General features: G+C 41.3%; 3 long non-coding RNA genes across 3 annotated transcripts in view; 1 reads left to right on the top strand and 2 right to left on the bottom strand.

Annotated features, from left to right (window-relative positions):
* On the top strand, positions 1–6,165 carry LOC124279959. Its single transcript, XR_006899540.1, has 3 exons — positions 1–39; positions 1,808–1,950; positions 3,659–6,165. It is a non-coding gene; the product is annotated as an uncharacterized LOC124279959 (long non-coding RNA).
* The window catches only part of LOC124279960, a 27,162-nt gene continuing 12,885 nt past the window's right edge, over positions 4,183–18,459 (bottom strand). The window contains exons 3-4 of the long non-coding RNA XR_006899541.1: positions 16,065–16,070; positions 4,183–4,339 (exon numbers count right to left, since the gene is read on the bottom strand). This is a non-coding gene — a long non-coding RNA (uncharacterized LOC124279960). The remainder of the gene's footprint in view (positions 4,340–16,064; positions 16,071–18,459) is intronic.
* On the bottom strand, positions 14,971–16,058 carry LOC124279961. Its single transcript, XR_006899542.1, has 2 exons — positions 15,677–16,058; positions 14,971–15,224 (listed from the first exon to the last, which is right to left on the bottom strand). It is a non-coding gene; the product is annotated as an uncharacterized LOC124279961 (long non-coding RNA).

Here is an 18,459-nt window from a genome sequence, read left to right on the forward strand (position 1 = left end):
ATCGTAAGATCGGGACCGGCTACAATCGGCCTAAAATCGGTTAGATGGAACGGGTGTAACTTTGAGCTAAGACGATTGTAAAATTCGCGTAACTTGCTAAGATTGATCTTAGATAAGATCGGTTAGTGGAACGGCACCCTGGCCTGTACCATTGGTACTGGCATAATGAACGACAGTATAGGGCCAGAACTGGACCGATGCTTGTTTTCCGTTAGTGACACATTACAGACAAAACTGTACTGGGCCACATATGGGTGGTTACCGTAAATACTGCACCGCAATACTGTACCGGCCCAGTACTGGCCCAGTACAGACAGTGCACTTCCTGTCTGGTGAATTGTGGGGGATTACCTCAGGACCATGTCGTCTGCTCAAGAGAGGTAGCCAAAAGGTAGAGTGTGACATTTTCCACATTTCTGAATGTAGATTGACTTAATGTGACACTAAAAAGTAACGGTATTTGTTGTGTAAAACTTATGGAGGCTACTTTTTCAACTAAGGTTTAGTGTTGAGCTAAATTTTGAACAATAACATGCAGTATGAATTTCGCTGGAACAAGGGCATTTTGAAACATTTAGTATGTATGTCTTGTTGTAAGATCATGGAAATCCGGTTGAAAACGTAAATTCAATGTATGGCCTAGATTATAGCATTGTTTGATAATCATATCATACTGGACAAAATGTCGGAAAGATTGAATAGTAAATGAAAATATAAATTGAATTTTTAAACTTCTGTTGAACAGGCTCATCCAGAAGGACAATGGACTCTGAATCAATGAAAGAATGACGCATCATGTTTTCATGAATTAGATTCATTTGTATAAACTTGTGTTTTCTTGTTGTTGTGTTTTTCTTTTTGGTATCAGCTTGTTTTAAATGGTAGAAACTGTATTAAACTTAACCGGGCCAGTGCCGGCCAAACTGTTAATTAATTTGCAACCGTTACGGATGTGTACTAGGCCATACTACTTTGCCTGTTATGTTCCAGTTCAACGCCAATGTGCAAAATAGTACAGGCCAAGTACCGGAATGCTTTAAATTGAATGGGTCTGATTTTCTGACTTTACTGGGCCACTAATGGCCCAGTTACGTGATGTTAGCTGGGTACTCACATACTTCCCCGACAATCATTCTTGTAAAATATGTTGATATGGTGCAGACACGTTCACCTGTGGTGTACCAGCCCGTTTAGCCTGCTGTAAGAACGAATGAATATTACCTTAAGCCGCATCAGCAACTCATTGACGTAATTTCAAAATCACACACACACTACTCTTAATAGAAAATACCCGTGAAGATCCGGGGTAGAATAGGTCTTCAGCAACCCATGTGCTTGCCATAAAAGGCGACTATGCTTGTCGTAAGAGGCGACTAACGGGATCGGGTGGTCAGGCTCGCTGACTTGGTTGACACATGTCATCGGTTCCCAATTGCGCAGATCGATGCTCATGCTGTTGATCACTGGATTGTCTGGTCCAGACTCGATTATTTGCAGACCGCCGCCAAATGGCTGGGATATTGCTGAGTGCGGCGTAAAACTGAACTCACTCACTCACTTAATAGAAAACTATATTCTTTCACACGTCTTCATCTGATACACACCTGTATAACGCATAGATGCTATACAGTAATTTGTAATTACTGAATAGGGCATATGTTTGGGTAAAACGTCGTTTTGCTGAATAGAAGTGTGTGTTTATATTTATGCTAGAAAAAGGATGAACAATAATACCCACTCGACACCTTAGAACCCTACCACCACATGAGGTCAGAAGATAAAAAATATATACACGGTTTGTGAACAGGAAAGTGCCGTGCAAGCTGCCGAATGAAACCGGAATGACCCGAGGATATCTGAATGTTATGTGTACGTTTGCGACATCACAGCTCATTTACGGCAGCTACTGTCAACGTGGAAGAAGCTGGGCTGACTGACATTGGCGTTTTTGTAAGTTGTCAATACCACGATCGTTAACATCTGATGTTCCATATGAGACATAGGGAGGTCTAAGCATCAGTGCAAGGTATCACTTAAATTCTGTCTCGGTAAAATCAATACAGTTAGTTAATACCACCCTTGAATTTAGACGAGTTGACGAACAGCTGTTGTCAGTGTTGAACATTGAAGCGAGAGCTACCGTTCGTTATTTCATAGCTAAATAGCCCTGCTTGTCTTCAACGAGGCTTATAGTGAGGCATGGATAATTAGTAATGAGCTTATCATTGTCCTTATTCAATAATCCTGAAGTGTATATGCAAGAAAACAAAAGTATACAGTCATTTGTTGACATGATTGTCTAGTGAATCGCACACACAGTGTGTTGAGAAGTGCGGAAAGTGTATTTTTCAGGGTGGGTTTTTTAAGGTATGTTTATTAGGAAAGAGTTCCTTCCGTTCCCCCATATTTTTTTGTAACATTACCGTGCCAGGGGCCCTTATCATACAACGTGGTGCGACCCTATATATAATGTAGTTATTTTTGTGAGTTCTCTAGTACTTGTTGTGCTAGGTTTTGTTAATAATTTCAGTATATATTAATTTATATATATCATTTGGGATTGGGTAGCGGGGGGAACTCTTACCGTTTATTATATCATTTGACATGGTGTGTTTCTTTTTTTTGGATTATGTCTTTGGGCCAGGGAAATATCCAGAATCTATGTACATTAAGTATTTATTAATGTCTCACTACAATGTGATGTTAAAACCTGGCATGATATGCATGAGTGATTTAATCGCAAACTCGATGAAAAGATTATTAAAACTACTTGAATGTTGTACACAAACTTTCAGTTTCTGTTCACTCTTTGGCTGCTTATCGATATAATGATACACAGTGTAATGTGTGCTGTCCAGATGTTGCTACGGAATATGTTCATATCATTACATATGGTTGTTAGTAAACCCTGTCATACATTTAAGGATATTGATGTTGCAGAAGTGAGCACTCAGATCTGATTTGTTATTATCTGTACTGGAACTGATGTTTCACAATCATCATTTTGTTTATTGTTATCCAATCAAATGAACAATGACAACAATCTGTAATGACTGCTGAAAGTTCACACCCACACCCACACCCACACCAACACCATATTGGTTAATGCTAAAACTGGGAATTAGGTTCATTAATCATGAAATACAGAATTGAAGTAGCTTACAATAAAAACATTCCTCCAGTTAATCATGTAGATGCTCAGAAATGAATGAATAAACTTGTATATTGTATTTCCGATTACTTTAAATCATTGCACAAAGTATTATGATGAAACAAAGATTTTTTACTGACTTAGGGACCATTCATAATTTATGGCTAAGTGGGGTGATTATGATTTTTATGGAGAAGCATGTACAATGTGAATGACACCCCCACTCTAAAAATTTTGTGCAAAATGTACAAAATCAATGACACACCAGCCCCCCTCTCCTTCCCATAATTTATAAGCTTAATTTTAAACATATTTCTATGTATAAAATCACTGACCCCCCTAGTACATGTGCACAAACTTGCTACCCCCTCCTAGCTTCCCGCAACAAAATGGGTGACCCCCCCATAAAATCATCATCATCACCACTAGCCATAAATTATGAATGGTCCCTTAGGGAGTAGTAACCATGGTAAACAGGGTTAGCTTGAGTTTTTGTCCATTTTCCAGAATAAACAACCTATCATCAACTAAACAACCAATCATCAACTGAGATCAACATGAGGCAGCTGAAGGGCAAGGTCAAGGAGTCTCGCAAGGAGAAGCGAGAACGCAAATTGGACAATATGAAAAACAAGGACGGCCTGATGACGGTGGTGCTTCCAGTGCTGGGGGTGATCGCCTTGTTGATTGGACTGTTTGTGTACGTGAACACCCGCCCGATGCCCAATGAGCAGTGATCTGACCAGCGATACTGGACATTTATTGTTACCATTATATTTCTATATTTCATGGTTATGGGTGTTTCTGAGAATTGTAGGAGTGCTGAGTGAAAGTTTGGTGTTTTACCTGTTATTCAAGATTATGCCATAATACATTTGTAATTTTAATATTCATACATCATGTCATGGATTTTTAGCTACTGAGATTATAAGGTGGTGTGAATTTATATCTCTGCAGTATTATGCAATGGAATATACATGCTTTATCCAGTCTTGGGATCTGGGTCACATCTGTGAACAAAATGAATTCCATGCATCACTTTGGAAATAATTGTTATTGTTGAACTTATTTTATTTTTCTGGGCTTCTGGGTTATGCTGTGTGAACAAAATAACTTCTGATCAGTCATGGCCCAATGCTCATGACACGTGACACTTTTGTCCGAATCCATACAGTTTGTGTGTGTGCACTCATCCTTCTGGGTACCCATTCACTGCTGGGTGAACGGAGGCCCATTAAAAGCCACCTGCCAGAGGACACCCAACATTTTGTGTCAGTGACTTCATCCCTGCCATCTTAGTATGATCTGACAAATGGGTCCAGGCATACATAAGCCCACATGCCATCTTGAACGTAGCTGTGCTCAAACCTTGTGTCAAACATAATGAATGAATCATGACACCCCTACGAACAAGTGAATCTCATCATCAATATCACGACTAGTTCATGATTTAGGAGGATGAAACAAAAACAAAATGCTAATGTCAGCCGAGCAAAGAAACAATGCGAGTAATGTGTGAAGTCTAGTCATTATTTATTTTTGAAAGTGCCACAGCTTTCATGATAGTCTTGTATTTGTTGGGAATGAGTTCACTGAGTTTGAATCCTCACACGATGATGGGGGCAGTGAGGTAGCCTAGTGGTTAAAGCGTTAAAGCTGGAGTCCCGGTTCGATTCCTACATGGGTACAATGTGTGAAGCCCATTTCTGGTGTCCCCCGCCGTGATATTGCTGGAATATTGCTACAAGCGGCGTAAAAGCAAACTCACTCACTCACAGGATGATGTTTCCAGCTTTGTTAGCACCATAACCGCTCCTGTGTTTGTTGAAAGTGATAAAAATATGTAGATTAGAACAGCATCACTTCAGACGTTCCTTTCATCAAACTGATGTAACTTGTTCAACACAGTATTATGCTAAACTCTATGATAATGATAACAACTAAAGTAGTGTTTATTTGTAATGCGCTAAATCCACACCTGAAAGCTAAGAGCTACATGACAACCCAGGTGATTTGATCAGCATGATCAACATCCACTTGATTTTCATTCTCAGCTCCTTGGGGAGTATACAATAACTCGGAGATGCCAGTAGGCTGCCACTATGTTGTCATGCACCTGTTTGGTTACGGTAATAGATTTCCACATAATTATTGATGTATATCACAAGAACTAGTTCTAGTTATCAGATTGTAGCTTCAACATATTTAACAGAAACCTGTTTTTGTTTGAAACAAATTTTTGTATTGTTTAAAAAGATATATTTTGCATAATAATTGTTCTTTTAGGAATTGACTCTCTCCATGTACTATTATTTAAAAGGTAATTTTCATTGTTTTTTATTGAAAACTACCTAATTTCCACCATTTCACACACTCTGTTTATGAGCTTTTTTATTCAAACTACTTATATGGTAAGATGTGATATGTGAAAGATAGGACTTCAGATTTAGGACCTATCACCAAAGAAATAATCTCTTGTCATTTGATTTTGAGATGATATTTTTTGTTCTTTTGTTAGCCTATATACATGCACTTTGTTCCCAGATCTTGCAGTTGCTAGCCACCAAGATACAACTACCAAAAACATTTATTGTTATGAGATATGTGTGAATGAATCAATGTATTGCTTCTTTGTAAGTCTTTTTAAATATTGCTGATAATAATTACTGATTATGCAGAACATGTTACCATGGTAACAAAAACACTTGAAATGAAATGAGAATCATATTAATTGTGTCATCAGTTTTTATGTAAAACATTCTACTGTTAAAATTGCTCCATTAGTTTTGTTATCAGGTCATTCCTATTCCCAGCCTGTACACTTAATTCTGCCCATGAGTATATGGCTTGTCAAAGGAGGAATGTTGTATATCTTCTGGCAGCAGACAAGAAGGCTTTCAACTGAAAGCCTCACTGCATAATGTTAGACTGTATTTGTGAAGGGGGTTATGGGGAAGATCTGTTGTAATGAATTATTATGTCTTATGAGATTATTAAAAGTGATATTTATCAAACGTGATGTTTTTTGTTGAACATTGCTATGATCATTACGTCCCCCCCCACCCCCCACCCTCCAGAACAAAATGTGTGACACCCACACACACGCACGCACTCGCACGCACGCACGTACGCACACACACACACACACACACACACACACACACACACCAAGTCATAAATAATGAACGGTCCCTTATAAACAGATAATTATGGTGTCCAGTAATCCCGGTTTGTCTAATCCCTGGGTGGTCAGGTGGTCGCTGACCTTTATGTCATCATAATCCAGTTGCATAGATTAATGTCTAAGATGTTGATACCACACTTATGAATGAGGTCTGGAAATAATCAAGTCTGGACCAGACAATCCAGTGACTGACATTATGAGAAGGGTTCTACACAATTGGGATCTGATGGACTAAGGCTTAGTCTCTGAATATATGAATATATATACTTTTGATAGAAATGAATAATTCCTTTTAAATTGAAGAGGAGTCCAAGTGAGGTGGGAGATTCCTGAACCTGTGGAAATCTAGACTTACTTTTGGGGCATAAGTATTGCAGAAAGGGCTTGGCAGAAGGGAAAATAATGCGCATTGCGGTTCAGATACTGCCAGACAGAACGGGGATATTCTGATGACATGCATCAGAACACGTTTAGGGGTTGATTAAACGCTATCCTTAACAAGTTTAGATCCTTACCGCGTCATAATTAAGGGTTAGGGACATGCGACAATTGCGTAGTGACGTCAATACAGTGTGACGTAATGGAAAACGCGCCTTTTATCTTTTAGCGAAGCATCTTAGAATTAACATCTGAACAACTTGAAGTTTTTTTTCCTTTTTTCTCAGTTTCTGGAATATTATTGAGTACAGTGTTAAACAATGCACAGGAGCAAACAAACACGTTCATTATGACGAAAATTTTGATTGTCCAGTTCGAGTATTTTAACAATATCACGACTTGTCTTATTTATACATGAATCCTATATTACATATCTAAATGTTTTACGAGCAGACTGTTGAATATTGAATACTCCGCGCCGCCATGTTTACAGAACCTGTCGATTGATGAACACCACATTATGTCCGGACGAGCCACAGCTGACGAGCACCTGTTGCAGTAGAAGGGAACGTAGGCGTAAAGAGAGATGATTTTATAATTTTCATATTTATGATCTGATGACAATCTGAGTAGAGTGTTATGGCAAGGCTTTTAACGCGGTGCTGCAGTATTCTTCAAGTTGTATTTACAATTATATTTTGTGTGGATTGAATAAACAGGGGATATGGAAAGCTAATTTTGTAACATCCATTTACAGGTCTCGATTGTTTAAGACCGACGTCAAATTAGCTGTATGGCGTAAAACAACAAACCAAATATCGACACATGTGCGGGTTTCATCGTATGGGTAAATTATTGTACTCCGGGTCACCGGCATGACAAGTATCAACGTGTCTCAGTCGGATATGTTATTGGTGGTGGTAGCCAAGTTCGCTCGAGGGAGCGGTTCGAATCCCGACATGAGTATTATGTGTGAAGCCAAATTCTGGTGTCCATTGCCATGTTGCAGGCCTATTGTTGAAGGTGAGGTGAGGTGAGGTGAAATTGGGTTTTACGTCGTGCTTGAGAATATTTCGCTCATATGACGACGTGCATGCGTGTGTATGTGTATGTGCGGCTGCTTGTACTAGCCCAGACTTAAGCTGGTTTTATAGTGCTAGCCCACTGAGATACCATGCCGCAGTGAAGCATGAATACCCCACTCAGACACATTATACTGACTCCGAGCCGACCAGTCCTTGTTGTACCCATTAATGCCGAGCGCCAGGCAAGGACCAACAAGTACCATATTTTAACGTCTTTTGGTATGACGCGGTCGGGGATCGAACCCGCGACCTTCCGCTCCTATTGTTGAAAGCGGTGTAAAACCAAACTCACTCACTGAAATAAGTGACTACGGACTCGATCCCAGACTGTGCTGGGTGGAATTAATGTTCCTCCGATGCTGAAAAAAAATCGTAATCTGGATAATTCCTTCAAACATCTCAAGAAAGAGACGAGAAAAAATTCGAACCTGGACCAGACACACAAGGTGGTTGGATATTATGAGCATGCACCGCCTTCTCCTTTGAAGCTCATCGATTCCCGTCATGTAGAACTTTATGCAACGGATCGCCCAATACCGCCTCTTTTCCCCTAAATATTTTTCTGTTACCTAATATGACAGGGTAGACCGTGCCGTTACTAATGGCATGAGGTCAGTAGAACCAAGGTCGTATTATTAGTCAAAATGTTTCAGCAATTAAAACCTTCACTATAACACCATCTTACTCTGAGTTAAATTTAAATCTATATATACATCGGGAAATTTTATGCATATTTGTAACACGCTGTGTTGTGCCATATGACTTGATATTGGATGTTTTTATGAATATATTTATATTGCCCAACTTACAATTGTACAACAATTTGATGAAATACATTTATGCACATCTTCGTCATCTGGGGCGGTGGGGTAGCCTAGTGGTTAAAGCGTTCGCTCGTCACGCCGAAGACCCGGGTTCGATTCCCCACGTGGGTGCAACGTGTGAATCCTATTTCTGGTGTCCCCCGCCGTGATATTGATGGAATATTGCTAAAAAAGCGGCGTAAAACTAAACCCATTCACTCACCAGAATGATTTGACGATTTGCTCACATATATTCTTACAGAAACAAATAAGGGGACACAATTTGGGTTTGTTTCTTTTTTTATAACGTTGCGTTAGGTAATATTTTAAGCCAATATCACGATGGCCCGTCAGTAATCACTCTTCGTCATCTGTCTACACAGTGAACGTCCGCTTGCACCTAGAGCGTCCATCCTTCCGTAATCTCTCTACCGTGTCTACTGTTACTAATGCAGAGTTAAACACAAGCCGACAACAGTTTCACCTGCAGGGAATCAGGAAGTAGGGCCAGGCCTTCGTCAGAAGTGAACAATTCACTTCCTAGCTCCCGTGTCTCGGTAAGGTATATTTATGTCTTTCCTATATCCAACCCCAACCAATATCACCATGTAAAGGAATTTGGACTTAAATGACCAACGTTTTCACGATTATTGTAGGACTGCAGGCCCACCATCCAACCACGGGAACGCTTAGCAATGTCATTGATGTATGTCTAATACTTGTGCTAGTCCTATTGCATGATAATGAACACACACAAAACTTTAACAATGAACACTTGAACAATAATAGGTATATGATGATTGGTGAGTTACAAATACTGATATGATGGTATATGACCCTATCTGCCATACTGGCCAGTTCCTGCTGCACTTGCTTTGCTCCAAGGCTGTACTGAATGCTAAGCCAATGGATGTATAGTAAAGCCACCTTGACACTTGCGTGCCAATGATTAAATTCGGCGTAAACTGTTGTGAAGTGTGCATAAACTGTGCGGGACTGCGTGCCATTGCGCAAAGAAAATTTTGAAATCTTCACAAATTCTTGTACGCATAATCTTCGTGTCACTTGCGTGAACTAGTCGTGAACATTGCCCAACCTACTCGCAAAACACTGCGGGTGGTGCGTATCAAAGCGTGTCAGTTTGCAGCCTTGCGCGCATTGACAGGCAGTCTCACGCATTGGTCACGAACTGTGTGCCACATGTTCGCGACAGATTGCGCAAAGTTCACGCCTTCTAACTTGTGGTGAAGTGAGAGGGCAGGACTTGTGTATTGTCACAACTTGTCCACGTGGTCATGGCACGACCAGTTCCCGCATAGTTTGCGCACGGCACGAATAGTTTGTGCATGTCACGAAATTGATACGCATTGGGAACGCCTACTTTACGCATTGTTTGCGCCCGAATCAGCGACGACCGCGCACTCGGCAGTGCGTACATAAAAAGCGTGCAAATCGCCAGTCCCCACATTCCTCTACTCGACAGCGAACAGTCAAGAAGAAGACAACCAGAGGAAGAGCAGGACGAGCAATGGACACAGAAGACTGGAAGAAGAGACCGGATAAGAAACAGAGATAGAGACAGAATTTGCAGAGAGTGAGAGGGATATTTCTCCAAATACCGGACTACAAATGGACTGATGAGGGAACTATGAAGCTGGTCGAATTAAGCAGCACCCCCCAGCTATTCGACAAGAAGCAGAAGGATTGGCTGAATGTCACTGCAAAGACCCAAATTTGAACATCAAAATGATGTGGCACAGGCTTGTCATCAGGGGTGGAGCTGGTCCAGGCAGTCCGGCTCGGTTGTCCTCGACAGCTTTGTGCAAAGTACAGTTCTTCCATGTCCCTCTATCTAAAGCACCACCCTCTACCCCAACATCAACATACAAGAACTTGTATCCAGCATCTACATGGGCCATGAGCACAATGGTGTGGAAGCCCTTATAACTGTAGTAGAATGATCCTGCTTTGGGTGGCTTCTTCATAGCAACACCCTTGCCGTCCACAGCCCCCAGGCAGTTGTGGTAGTTCCATCTGGAACTAAAACCTTCAGCAACCTCCTTCCACTCCTCTTCAGTTTTGTGGTACCTGAATACTTCGTCCTTGCAAACCTCAATGATGGCTTTGGAAACCTCTTTTAAGAACTTGCTGATTGTAGTGACTTCAACTCTGAAGCTATGTAGACTTGCATAGGAATTACCAGTGGCTAGGAAGCGAAGAGTGGTTGCCAGTGTTCAACATCTTGTAGGTCCACAGCAATGCATGAAGCTGGGACAAAGCGAGACCAAAATATACCACGACTGCTCACGCATGCGCGAAGTGGTTGTGGCAATGCATGCCCATGCTGGAACTATGCGCATCGTGCGTACCATGCCGTACACTAGACGTAAACAATGCGCCAACAATACTTGACCTAGTCGGAAATAAGTCATGCAATAGCGTGCCAATGCATGACAATGAGCACCATTTTCGGTCACGCATTGCGTGCCAAGTGCGTAACTTACGCGTAAACAGGACGCGAACAGTGCGCAAACTAGACTTCACACTTTCATGCGTACTATCTGAATTAGACGCATTGCCACGACGAATTGCGCGGCAGTGCGGGGATAAAATTCGTGCAAGTGTCAGGGTGGCTTAACTCTATCCTTTACAGAGCCAGGTCTATATTCGTGGACAGCACAAGGACGCCAGTCTGTTAGTGGGACAATGTGTTCTTTTCATTCATTTTCTTTTAGAAATTATTATTGAAACTATTATTTATTACCCAAGAGACGTGCACGTCCGCTGCTGCAACAGTGACCTGAGAAACACATAATCTTCATCCGGTGTTTGTTCTGAGGTCGACTGACATGATAGCTGTCACACCGTGTTTGAAATAATCCAGCATCCATACCAGCTGGGTCCACCTGTTCGTTTTTCTGGGTTGTCTGGTGGTCTTCTTAGCATTTGAGATATTTGAGAAATGATCTGTGAATTTCCAATCGATGTCGAAACTACAGATGTTGATGCTCCAGCAGATGTCGAAGCTGCAGCTGTTGATGGTCTGTCTGATGTCGAAGCTACCGCTGTTAATGGTCTAGCAGATGTCGAAGGTGCAGCTGTTGATGGGCCGTCAAAGGTAAAGGTTTTGTATGCCAACAGCTGTATTATCTGTTTCTGCACTGGAGTAGGACATATCACAAGGTATTTCTACATGTATGTTCTGTTCAGAAAAGGCAGTAAATTGAATAGAAACGTTTTCCCCATGATCGTCCTGCAAGGAAAACCAAGTCGTTAAATCTTGCATATTCAAATATTTGATTTAACATTGTCGAATACTCGATCAGCCCCCCTGGATGTATATGTCCAGGGAAGAAATCATTGATGCATATGTCCGAGGTTTCTTAGTCCTCTGGGGCGGTGGGGGTAGCCTAGTGGTTAAAGTGTTGGCTCGTCACGCCGGAGACCCGGGTTCGAATCCCCACATGGGTACAATGTGTGAAGCCCATTTCTGGTGTCCCCCGCCGTGATGTTGCTGGAATATTGCTAAAAGCGGCGTAAAACCAAACTCAGTCAGTCAGTCAGTCTTAGTCTTCTTATGGAAACACTGTCGTGAGAGAAGCACATGTAAAATCAGGATCCTGCTGTTATGAATATTGAAAATGTCCAATGGCGCTTCCTGCCCACGTGGATTCTGTGTATCGATTTCGGAATATCGACGTTGATCTCTTTGGAAGACGTGGCGATGGTGGCACATTTGCCAATTCAGCACTGGGCAAAGCAATGGCAGCTGTATCCATCTAAACAATCTACCAGGAGTCCCAGGCCCCAGCCACACGTAGCCTATAAAACCTTTTCACGGAAGGACAATATCATGAGCCCCTATACCGTTAAAAGGGAAGTGTACACAAATAAATACCATTTATTCTTAAATGTGAATCAAAGTGAACTGTTTTAATTAGTTAATACCAATGTTTGAAAATATACACTCACTTTTCTTACAATGTAAGTATAACCCTCAAAATAAGTGCTGAAATGTTATGCCAATATGAGGCCTTTGTTTGCCGAGCTAAACAGGCCAGAGTTACCGCCCTTTGATTATGATGTAATTGGTGCCACTTGATTTTAAACTGGTCTCCTGTCTAGTCCCAAATCAAAAGATAATAATACTGAAATTAATCACGTAAAAAAGAGTTTTTGAAAATTCGAAAGAAGCATAAGAACAGAAAACGTACCCGCAACTAGGTGTTTGCACGTATTCATGTGGCCACCATCTGGTCATATACTAATGGATTGGTGGGTTCTTTTAAGTGCACAGGGTTGTGTACTGTACACTAGGGGTTGTGACAACACTGAAAGAGTCTGCACACAAAGTTGACTCCACGGTTTTTACACCCGGTCACAGGTGGGTTCGATCCCGACACCTCGAGGTCGCTGGATCACTAGCCTGGCGCCTTAGCCAGCTCGCCCACCATGCACCATTACCCAACTTTTACCAGTATTCCAGCAATATCACGACGGGGGACACCAGAAATGGGCTTCAAACAGTGTACCCATGTGGGGCGTGACGATCGAACGTTTTACCCACTTGGATACTACACCGCCCCTGTATATTGGTGGAACAGGTGCTTGTGGTGCCACTACTGCAGGTCAGACTCGTGACGTAATCTGCATGTACTTCACGTACCTTGCAGCACACAGCTGTTACAAGAGTGTAACGGATAAATCTTCCAGTGAGTGGTACCATAGACCAGAAGGATTTTTAAAACCGTTTTCATGTTGAATTCAGGTGTCAGTATGTAACAGGTGCAGAGTGCACATTATACATGTTTGTATTTACACCTTGGTAAATAACCGGCTTTGTCCTTATACTTGCCTTGCCGTCCTGGCACTAAAAGGGGCGGTGAGGTAGCCTAGTGGTTAAAGCGTTGACTCGACACGCTGAAGACCCAAATTCGCTTCCCCACGTGGGTACAATGCATGAAGCCCATTTCTAGTGTCCCCCGCCGTGATATTGCTTGAATATTGCTGAAAGCAGCGTAAAACTAACTAACTCACTCACTCACTCTCAGCACTAAATGCTTTTTGTGCGTCCTTGAAGAGCGACGAATCGATTATGTACATGCAGGGGTGTTTCTGTACCTTTAGAATCAACACTTCTTCCTGTATGTGAAATTTGGGCATCTTTCTTTTAACATGATTAAACAGCTCTGCCAGTGTCCAGGATGTATTCTAGTGGTAAGTACGTGACATCACACGTTCTGTCCTGAAGCTCCTTCATTTAATGTCGATTAGAGAAACCGGAAATATTTCTATTCTTTTCCGAGAAAGTAAACATTTAATGTCGCAGCTTGCAACATGTGGGCTATTTTACGACAGTCGTAAACAATCCACCCGAGAAACCAGTGGTTGATGTGATGAACTTCGATCACGATGACACTAATGTAGTAGGAAAAAAAGTGAAATCCAGTCAATCAGAAGTCCTTTAATCGCAGAATACGGCTTCTGATCAATATAATGATTAATAACATCTACTTATGTACACATGAACAGTCCGACCTGTGGTCAATAAATTCGGATGCATAGCGCCAATCCGTACTTTCAATACAGCGAGTTAATACTGAAGGAAGCGCTCGTAATAGGACTTTACATATACAACTGCGCGATGCCACAACGGCTTCGCGGTTGCGACATGGACGTCGTCAGTCGTCCTGTTTTTTACTTTTTCCCGTGTCTGTTGCACATAGTCCTGTTTGGGAGAGTGGGTGAGTGAGTGGATGTGATGTTACGCCGACATACTCTAGCTACATCACGTCGAAGGACAATAAGAATTGGCTTCCGAACATGCATAGCACCAATTTTTGGAATCGAACCCCGGTTTTCGGTGTGACGATTTAACTCTGGCACCACAAGACCAACCTACCGTCTCGACCTAATCAGTCTCGTCTACCCGCTGTTACAAAGGGTGTTATAACCATTCCATATTCCTGGGGTTTATTGAAAACACAGATACTGAGTATGGTGTACCTAACAGTATAACACCATAAACCTTAGAACGATTTGAGGGCCGGTGGGGTAGCCTAGTGGTTAAAGCGTTCGCTCTTCACGCCGAAAACCAGGGTTCGATTCCCCACATGGGTTCAATGTGTGAAGCCCATTTATGGTGTCCCCCGCCGTGATAATACTGGAATATTGCTAAAAAAGCGGCGTAAAACTAAACCCACTCACTCACTAGAACGATTTGACGACTTGCTCACATATACTGAGTGACTGAGTTTAGTTTTACGCCTCTTTTAGCAATATTCCAGCAATATAACGACGTGAGACACCAGAAATGGGCTTCATGCTCACATATATATATTCTTACAGCAACAAATAAGGGTACACGAGTTGGGTTTGTTTCTTTATTTATAACGTTGCGTTAGATAATATTCAAGCCAATATCACGATGGCCTGTCAGTAATTGAATCTGACCAGACAATGCAGTGATTATAACATGATCAATGCGGTCGGGTCACAATGACACACAGAGCGTGAGTTAATAAGTATATTCCAGCTACACATAGGCAGCCTGTAACTACTTGAGCTGGCACAAGACAGACATATACCAGTGGTTGATGTTTCACAGGTTACACTGTAACTGACTAGTGGTGGTCCGATTAATTGAAATAATCGAGGATTGGTCGCAGTGCCTAAACGACCAAGCAATCGATTGTGTTTTCTCATAATCGAACACAACCAATTTTGGAACACTTGTTTGCATCAACAATATTTTACACAAGGTTGGTTTTGTCTGTGTCATTAAATTTACAATTCATAAGCACTACAAGCTCGTTCCAAGTCATGATTGAATTTATCTTAAAGAATCCAGGAAATCTGTGTTCCTAACAAACTTTTCATCCTTTAAATATGCGAAATTTGCCAATGGATTTTGTGCAATTTGCAAAAGACCCAATTGCAAATTACTACATGTTTTTTCACATTTTTGTGTGTGCATTAACAAAGATAACAGGAACATTTGATAAATGACGCAAACCAATTATTTTCGATGATTGATCGGTTGTAATGAACCAATCATCAATTATGAGATTTTAACCAATTCCCAACACTATAACTGACCTGGATTTTCCACTGGGGTTACACATATCAAGAAATCTAACTTTAGGTACACATGAAATCGGAACAGTGAAGCAGTCGGTTCCTTTGTAGACTCACTAGGAACGTTCTGTTAAAGTGTTTTCGTATAATTTGGCATAGAGTACATTTTTTCACTTTCCCGTCTATGTTTTCAACTGTGAATTTCATTCGTTGCCCATATCCTCATTTGATTATGCTCGATTTAAGAAATCTGGTCTAACTTTCACCAGGTGCATCACCCAAGTTGCACCAAACAAAAACAAGATTCCACCTTGATCCCATTAATTATTTAAAGATAAAACTTAGCTTGGCCTGCTTCCATTTCATATAAATTAATGACGCACAACAACTTACTATAAACATATGCACGCAATCTTGAAGGAACAACATCTTGATGGGGTCAAAGGTCAAATGTAACACAGGTACTAGCGATGTAGTAAAGTAAATACAGTGTAGATGTCATGATCATATTCAAAGATCAACTTGTTTGTACAAGTCAGGGTTGTTTAGACACAATTTATGGACACTTACTTCGTGCATGTAGACATTAATATCAGATTCTATTTGTCAAATATAGGTTCCACGTGTGAATGTTGTATATAGCTAAAACAACCCCTCTCTTCTAATATTAGCTACAGAAATAAATATTAAGAATATTAAATATTACAGAAAAATATTAATTAATATTTCAATTTAAATGATATTATGTAAAGTACAAAATTATATCACTTGAAAATTTAAATAGACCAATACAAGTAGAAAGTTCAAGTTGCCAGACAACGAAATACGGGTATATATTACTTCATAACAACAAAAATAAGCTTCTTTCTGACACCGTTATCTCTTTATAAGCTTACATGAGTTGTCTACCCCTGACAATACGGGTGGCGTGCTCTGTATCGTGCCCATCATGGGAATAACAGCGAACCCTGTTAATCCGAACTACACTGTACCCAGAGACATCGATAAATAAATGGTTGATTAAATCGAAAGTAGACATATTTCATGTTTCATATTTCATGACATACAAGTAATATAATTGCAAGAGACAGTTTCATTTTAACGTAATGAACAGAACATCCCGGCTGAGCTGAACGTCTCCGTGGCGTCCACTATCAAAATGATATGTGACGGTTTGTGATGTTAATATCAACGTATCATAATGCAAATAAGTACAGCTCCTAGAAATAACAAACATTTTAAATAAGTGTCCCCAGTCTTGTTCCAGGAGCAGTAAACATTCGTGGGTGTACATTGTACCCATGTTAGAAGCATATTAGTAAGATAACAACAAGTGCATATTTATAATTTACAGGTAAGTACGCTGATGTACATATATATTCACTGTGAAACAGTTTAGACGCAAGCCACCTCCATTCTGCTTCCTATAAAAAGTCCGAGCTTACTTAGTTGTCCAAATGGTTCTTCATCCCTCTTATGTTACACGGTGTACAGGTCGACAATGAATGCCCATTTTCGTCGTCAGTGAAATCACCAATGAGCCAAGCTCGATCGCCATCTTGTTGGCGGAAGTGAATGGTGCTGCGTGTGCGCATCGTCATACCATCTTCCGGTGGCTGCGTCATCTGTGGTGACAATACTGGCACCCACAACGGAGGATGTACCTGTATGTGGCGTACACCACCTCTCCCCCCTCACACTGCAGAGCCACCGCTTTCATGATGGATAGTCTGTCCCTGCAGCACGAGCAGTGATGTTTGAACGGACGGAAGAGGACGGGAGAGAACGAGATTCTCGGCAGTGTGCGAGACTTGTTGCAATAGCCTTCACACTTCGTCAGCAGGATTTCCTGAAATTGAAATGGGAAACTGAAGGATGTTTCAAAACCATTGTCAGGAATAATTTCATATTGTTTTAACGATTATGTTATTGCTAAATAAGCTAGTGATTGAAATAAGAGTTTATTCTATTTTCTAGAAATATTGGAGGGTGGTTGACGTGAGGCAGAGCCCTCATGGTCTCTGGGTGAGGTGAGGTGAGGTGAGGTGAGGTGAGGTGAGGTGATTACAGCTATCATACAACGTTGGTTGGATGGTTTGTTCTTTAACGCCGCATTCAACAATATTCCGACTATATGGCCGCAGTCTGAAAAAAAATCGAGTAGACCAGACAATCCAGTGATCAACAGCATGAACATCGATCTACGCAATTGGGATACGATGGCATGTGTCAACCAAGTCATCACGCTTGACCACCCGATCCCGTTAGTCGCTTTGTACGACAAGCATGGGCTGTTGAAGATCAATTCTAACCCGGATGTTCACGGGCCTATCATACAACGACGTGTGTGGGGACGCGTGCTTGTACTATTCCGGGCCTAGGCCAGTATTATACACACTGTTCAGCAGTTTAACATTATCACCCTAATTTACTGACTCAAAGCCGACCGGTCTTTATTTAATCTCCTTCACAGACAGGTTAACGACAAATACCAACCGGGCATCGAACACCGACCTTCTGCTCTCCGGGCAGATCTCCGTCTGGTGAACCATGTTGAAACCAATGATCGAAAGCATGTATGGGCAGTATGGCGGATAATCTGCTAGACCACGAAAATGTATGTCAAGTATGGGATTAAAGATGGCCTGCCTTTGCATGGGTTTGCGACGGATGGTGGGTCAGGAACACCTTTTCGACATCATCACAAACTGATGTTGATTAAACAGATGGTCATGATATAGTCGGAATTGCACAACGAATGTCTAACAGTTTAACCGCGTT

Source organism: Haliotis rubra, unplaced genomic scaffold (assembly GCF_003918875.1).
Source record: "Haliotis rubra isolate DU_JTF1 unplaced genomic scaffold, ASM391887v1 Scf259, whole genome shotgun sequence".
NCBI lineage: Eukaryota > Metazoa > Mollusca > Gastropoda > Lepetellida > Haliotidae > Haliotis > Haliotis rubra.